We start from the raw sequence: 7,550 nt of genomic DNA, 5'->3' as shown, positions 1-7,550 counted from the left end.
CTGTAATCCAGGCTGGCCTGGAACTCATGGTAATCCTGCGTCATATCCTGAGTGCTAGGATTACAGGCATGCACCACCAAGCCCAGCCAGATTTAAACTGGCTTCACCAAGCCACAGCCTGGAAGGAATGTGGCCCCTGAACTACTGAGTGAGATAAGCTTCATGCTCTTCCAGGCTCTTTTAGGATAAAGATAACCGTTTTTCACTGTGGCAGAGGTCTCTTGCCCTGCAGAATTGCCCTGGAGGCACACGAACTTTGCTTTTCTCTCCACATGACCTGCAAGAAAGAGGTGGATACTAGTGTGCTGCTGACCTCTATGCATTGCTGAAATTAATGTTGAGTGGAATAACTTGGTTATCTATGGCACAGCTATTAGTTTTAGCTATATTTGCATTTAATTTGGATGGCACTCTGAAATATTACATAGCTCCCTGTCATCGTGCTTAATGCTCTTTAGCCTGGATTGCATTTGTTTGCTAATAAAATTCTGGCATCCTAATTATTCTTATCTGTCTGGTATGACTTTGCTCATCCTCTTCATTTTCAGCCTCTAAGTGTACTTGAGCCAGTGTGGCTTACCTTCATTTGCGGGATTTGAGAGTGAGACTCTGTGTCACAAAATGAAAACAAAACAAATTTGGATTTAATCTGAAAATATGTTTTAAAAAACCAGCCTAATTGTATACTGATAACAACAAGTAAAGATATTGAAATAACAATTGAAAAAGTCCCAGCGAAGAAGCGTCAAGGACCAGACTGCTTCAGTGAAAATTCTACCAAACATGTGAAGAACAAGTTGTATCTTTTCCCCCAAAATATAGAATGCCAGAGAACATGTCTCAACTCACGTCAGGAGGCCAGCAAAACCCTGATAGCAAAGCCAAACCACCACGAGAAAACTGTAGGTCAACATCTACATGCAAAACCCTCAACAAATACATGCAAACCAGACCCAATGGCATACTGAATGGATTACATGGCACAACCAGTCAGAATGCGAAGGTGATTTAATAGAAAACAAAGCAACCAGTGTGTTACACTCCAGCAATAGAGCAATGTGGTGGGGGAAAAAAATCACCTGGACCTCTCAATTCATCCAGAAAGATCACTTAACTGAATCTGTCACCTGGTGTCAGCGAAACAAAACAAAGCACTGGACAAAGTAAGAATGGAAAGAAACTTCCTCAAGATAGATGAACCATATCCCCAAATCGGGTGTATTTCTACACACTAGCAAAGAACAATTTGAGAACAAACAAGAAAAGAACCTAACTTAGGATAGCACCAACAAGCATCAAATAGGCTCTTCTGTCTCTCTGCTCTCTGTGTACACATGCAATGTGATCTCTGCTTCCTGCTGCCCCCACCCCCGCCCATGATGGACTCTATCTCTCTGGAACTGTAAGCCCAAAAAAACCTTTCTTCCTTGGGTTGCTTTCAGTTATAGTATTTTATTATAGAAAAAATTTAAAAGGCATAGAATACTTAGGAATAAATTTAACTAGGGAGACATAACTATAAATTGCTGAACACTGTGAAACATGGCTGAAAGAAATTAAAGACAACTAAGTAAGTGGAAAGATATTCCATGCTCATTACTTAGAAAAGTTAATATTGTTAACGTCTAATATTCTCACATTGACCTATAGGTTCAATGCACCTCTATAAGCATTCTAATACCAGCCCACAAATGGAAAATCTAGTTCTATGATTCATGTAAATTCCAAGGAGCATGGAGTAGACAGAATCATCTTGAAAAACAACCAAGTTGCAAGACACACTTCTCAAGTTCAAAATGCACTGAAAAGCTACAGAAATCTAACCAGAGTGGTAGTAGGATAAACATAATGATGTAGAACTGAGGGTCCAAAACCAGAATCGTAGTCAGTGGCCAGTTGTTTCCCCAAAGTGCCAAGGCCATTGGATGGGTGTGAAGGTTCATTTTGACTTGTCAACGTGACCGGACTTAGAATCACCATGGAAACAATTTCTGGGCATGTATGTGAGGGATTTTCTAAACTAGGTTAACTGAAGTGGACAGACTCCTAAGTGGGCAGGACCGTCCCATGGGCTGGGATCCTGGGCTGGATAAGGAGAGAGTGAGTCCTGTAGCTTTCATGGCTCTCTGTGTCTTGATTACGGATGAAATTTGACAAGCTGCCTCAAGCTCCCGCCACCACGACTCCCTGACATGCTGCCCCTTTGAACTGTGAGCTAGAATAAATCCTTCCCTTCTTTATGAAGCTTTTGATGGGTATTTTGTTGTAGCAACAAGACAGTAACTAATACAGCCGGCAGATGGTGGTTTGTTTTCACCAACTGGTGCTGGAACAACTGGGTACCCACAAACCAAAGCTTGACAGTGGGCCCTTGCTTCATAGCATGTACAAAACCTAACTCAAAATGGGTCAAAAATTCAAAACATAAGAGCTAAAATAATAAAATGCTTAGAAGAATATAGGAGCAAGTCTTTGTGGCCTAATGGTATTTCACATGTAATGCCAGATGCACAAACAGTTAAAGAAAACAATATACAAGTCATATTTAATCAACATTTAAATCTTTCTGCTAGGCCTGGTGACATGTGTCTATAATACCAGTATCATAGAGTTTGAGACAGGAACATGACTAGTTCAGGACAGCCTAGGTTGCGAGGCAGGTCCTTGGCTTAAACATTAAAAGCTTTCATATATGCAAGACTCCACCAAGAAAATAAATCGGCTACAGCAAGACAGCACAGTGAGTATAAAGGTTCTTGCCACTAAGCCTGATGACTTGAGTTCCATCTCTGCGACCTACATGGTAGAAGGAGAGAACTGATTTGCACAGCTACACACACACTGACCTACACACACACACACACACACACACACACACACACACACACACTGAATGAATGAATGAATGTGGTGGCACACTGTTGTGGAATATTAATTTAAGATGTCTTACATTCATTTATGCTGTGGAATATTTGTTTATTGATGCAAAGATGTGTTGCGTTCTTTTATGTCTCATTTGTGAAGCTGCGTTACTTTGCTGGTCTTAAATACCTGATTGGTCTAATAAAAAGCTAAACAGCCAGTAGCTAGGCAGGAGAGGGGAATGGGCAGGGCTGACATGCAGAGAGAATAAATGGAAAGAGAAAAGGAGGAGGGGAGGATGCCAGGGGCCAGCCACCCAGCCATACAACCAGATACGAAATAAGAAGGAAAGAAAAGGTATACAGAAATAGTTAAAGGCAAAAGCCCAGAGGCAAAAGGTAGATGGGATAATTTAAGAAAAGGTGGCTAGAAACAAGCCAAGCTAAGGCTTGGTATTCATAAGAAAGAATAGGTCTCTGTGTGATTATTTGGGAGCTGAGTGGCAGGCCCTCCAAAGAGCAAAGATTAAAAACAAAACAAAACAAACAAACAAACAAAACAACTACTACATCACACACCTTTAATCCCAGCACTCAGTAGGCAGAGCCAGGAGGATCTCCGTGAGTTTGAGGCCAGCCTGGTCTACAGAGCTAGTCCAGGACAGGTACCAAAACTACATGGAGAAATCCTGTCTTAAAAAGCCAAAAGAAAGAAAGAGAGAGAGAGAGAGAGAGAGAAGAAAGGAAGGAAGAAGGAAAGGAAGAAAGAAAGAAAGAAAGAAAGAAAGAAAGAAAGAAAGAAGGAAGGAAGGAAGGAAGGAAGGAAGGAAGGAAGGAAGGAAGGAAGGAAGGGAAGGAAGGAAGGAAGAAAGAAAGGAAGGAAGAAAGAAAAAGAAGATGAGTAGACAATCTATAGAATTGAAAAGATACATTTCTGAGTCATATATCCAAAGAGGTATTGTGTCCAAAATACTTAGGAAACTCTTACAACTCTACAGCAAAAAGCAGTCCTAGTAAAAGTGGGTAAAGAGGGCTGAAGAGATGGCTCAGCACTGGCTGCTTGATTCCCAGCGTCCACACCAGGGTTCACAACCATCTGTAACTCTAGTCCCAGGGAATCCAGCTCCCTCTTCTGGCCTCCAAGGGTACTGCACACACCTGGCATATAGACATGTAGGAAAAACACCCATACACACAATTTTTCTTTTAATAGTTAAAGAAAAAATAAAGGACTCAAACAGTCATTATCCAAAGAAGACATACAATAGTTAAAGACATCCTGGGAGTCTTGTGCCTCTGGTCAGCATTGACTGTTGGGGAGACCAGCCTGATTATTATCCCTTTTATGAGTCACTTGATTTTTTTGGCTTGGCTGGTCAAAGGATAATTTTTTTTCCCCGTTAAGCCTGGTAATTTTATTAGAAGAGTCTTGGAATTGGCTGTTCTAGGTCAAAGTCCCTGGCACACAGAGTGCCTTTCAGGTAGATTTATATCTTTGGTTTCAAGAACATCTCTTTCCACTCTAAGTATTGTGTTCCATTGTTTGGCTTTTATTCTTTAGGAATTCTAATTATATATATGCTGGCTCTCTTTTGTCCTTTTTTTCCTGTGTGTGTAATTTTCACTGGAATGAAAAACAACCACTGTCTTCACTCTGCCCCATTGTGTTTCCTTCTCTTTTTCGAGCCTGTTACCATTGCTTCGCTGTGGTAACAAACGCTGCTTCCCGCTGCGGCCCAGCACTGCCATTATCTGTCCTCACATCTCTTCCACCAGGCCCCCTCCTCCCCACCACACACACCTCAGGCATCTCCCTGCATTGGCTTGCTCTCCTTAACTGTGCTTCTAATTCTGCTTTGTGGCCCTCCCTCACAGAAGCAATTGTCTTCTTAAGACCCAATTTTTTTTTTTCACTGAACACTATTTGGTTGGAATTTCCATCTAATCCATGGTTACAATTTTTTTTTTCTGGCCAATGTTTTCCAGCTGGTAAGCTCAGTGGCCTTTCCTACCCCTTTTCTTTAGTGTCTTTGCCTTTAGTCTAGGATAATTCACTTAAGAAATTTAAAAGCCTGTGAGTTGTGTGTTCACAGTTCACTAGTTGTAGGAAACTCAGGTGTGTGCACCAGGTGTGTGCAGTACCCATGGAGAACAGAAGAGGGAGTTGGATCCTCTGGGACTAGAGTTGCAGATGGTTGTGAGCCCCCCATGTGGGTGCTGGGAATTGAACTTGGGTCCTCTGCAAGAGCAGCCAGTGTGTTCTGGGATCTGTTGCCAAGAGATATTGTTCTCTGTGCCCTTGTGGTCTTGACCTACCTTCCAAAATGAGTTTTTTTCCATCTCTCCCTGGTGCTCACCAATCTGGAGTGTGTCTCATTGTAATGAGTCTTTTTCTGTCCTGCCAGCCAGCTTCCAAATGGTGGCATGGAGACTTCTTATTAATTTAAAGGCTAGGACTATAGCTTAGGTTTGTTTCTAACTAGTCCTTATAACTTAAATTAATCCATTTCTATTAATCTATGTGCTGCCACATAGCTCGTGGCTGTTACCTCTCCTCCTGCATGTCTTGCTTGTTCTCCATCTCCTGGCATCTGTCCTGAATGCCTAGATTCCTCTTCTTACTTTCTGTCTCCTGCCCAGAAGTCCCACCTATACCTCCTGCCTAGCTGTTGGCCGCTCAGCTCTCTATTAAGCCAACCACAGTAATATATCTTCACGTGGTGTACAAATAGCCCACAATATCTCATAACAAAAGGATCTGGATTATTATTATTATTATTATTATTATTATTATTATTATTTTACCATAGAAAACACGTTATCATTTATTACATGGATTTAGAAATCAACACAAATCAATATCAGGCACTTCTTAAGTACACACTATGAGAAATGTCTACCAAAGATCCATACATTGAGCAGGCAACACCAAAGAGACTCACTCTTCCATTTTAGGAACAGTACAGAGTTAAGAGAATTGAAAAGATGAAATATTGCATAATTAGCCCAATTGTATCCTGTTACATTTTTTCCCAATTTCAAACAATTTTAGGGTTAAATAGAAGCACTCACTTAAGCATCCAGAGTGCTAAATTCTGCTCTTCTGGATTATTATTTTACAGCAGGGATTATCAACCTTGGGAAACTTTATCCTCAAAAGATTTGTGGCAATGTACAGTCATTTTTTGTTTGCCACAGTTTGGGCTAGGGGCTCGCACTGCTGGTCTCTAGTGGGTAGAACACGTTTGTATTCGTTACTTTTCTCATTGCTATAAGATAAAGGCAGTTTGAGGAAGGGGAAGGGCTTGTCTGGGAAGGCATGGAGTCCATCAATGTGCAGATGGCATGGTGGTGGGACTATGAGGCAGCTGGCTGTGTCACCTGTGGTCAGGGAACAGGAGTGTTGGTGCTTGGCTTGCTTTCTCCTTTGTCCCTTTTTATTTGATCCAAGGCCCCAGCCCGTGGTATGGTGCCCCCCACATTCAGGGTGGGTTTTCCTCTCTGCAAATGCCCTCATAGACGTATTCAGAGATGTGTCTCCCAGGTGACTCCAAATCCAGTGAAGCTGACCGCGGGGATACACTTCATACATCTATCCTGATAAACCACCTACAGTACACAGAACCCCACCCCTACTCCCTGGAACTACAGAGATCAAAACAGCAGTGGTGCCAGTGCCAAAGCCGCTGGTAAGCTTGCTCCCAGCCACAGGGCAGGCCTATTTGCCGGAGGGCTTTTGTCTGTGTGTTTTTGTTTTAATTGGACCCTCCTGGGCTAGCTTGCTTCAATCCCCACCCTTCATTCTCTGCCCCAAATAATTATCTGTGTGAATGATAATTTTCATGTCTTTTCTGTGAGATCTTGTTTGTTCCAGTCTTTCTGCGTTTGAGCCTCTGGCTTCTAGAACAGAACTTGCCTTGTCATTCTGTTTACCTTTGCTTATTTTAATCTTCCAGGAAATGAGGAGGGAATTAGCTTCTAGCTCCTTCCACATGCTTACCAAAACCTCTGGAGGGCTGTTTAAACCTAAGACTTCAGATGGTTCAATTTAACCAAGGAATGTGGACGGAGACTGCAAAATCCCTGAGAGCCACCAGGGTTAGGAAGTCCAGAGAATGGCTTTTACCTCCGCTCTGAATCGAGATCTCCGTGGAGAGTTCGGTGGGGCCGGTGCCCAGAGGTGGGTTGCACTTTAGTATGTCCCTATGCTGGCAGTGGAGATCACGAGAGGCCCAGCTTTGTGTCAGGGCTGGAAACTTCTGTCAGTGCCCACGGGCTCTCTGGCTGTTGGCTGCTGTGTCCCCATCTCCACAAAAAACAAAGTCCACGAGAAGCGAAGCTAGGGTTCACATTGTGTAGCTGACATCCTCAGCACGGCAAGTGTATGAATTGAGGGTTTGGACACCAGATGTATAAAGTGGGGACAAGACAGCTCCAAGGCATGGTTGAGGGGAAGGCTTTTTCTTGTAGACATGAGGGAGAGAACAGCCAGAGGCACCTGGAAGAGTCCAGAGCAGCGAGAGAAAGTCGTGAACTGAAGAGGGCCAGCAGACTGGATGGGCCGTGGGAGGGGAGGTGGGGGGAGAGCGAGAGAGGAAGACAGAGGAGTGTGAGCAAAGGAGACCAAGAGGAGCCAAGGGAGGAAGATAAAAAAGAGAGGGGACCAAGACAGCACACAGCTAAAACGTC

The sequence above is a fragment of the Peromyscus maniculatus genome, chromosome 4 (genome assembly GCF_049852395.1).
Source record: "Peromyscus maniculatus bairdii isolate BWxNUB_F1_BW_parent chromosome 4, HU_Pman_BW_mat_3.1, whole genome shotgun sequence".
Classification (NCBI taxonomy): Eukaryota; Metazoa; Chordata; class Mammalia; order Rodentia; family Cricetidae; genus Peromyscus; species Peromyscus maniculatus.
The sequence above is the reverse complement of the archived record's forward strand: the minus strand, read 5'-3'. Positions refer to the sequence as shown.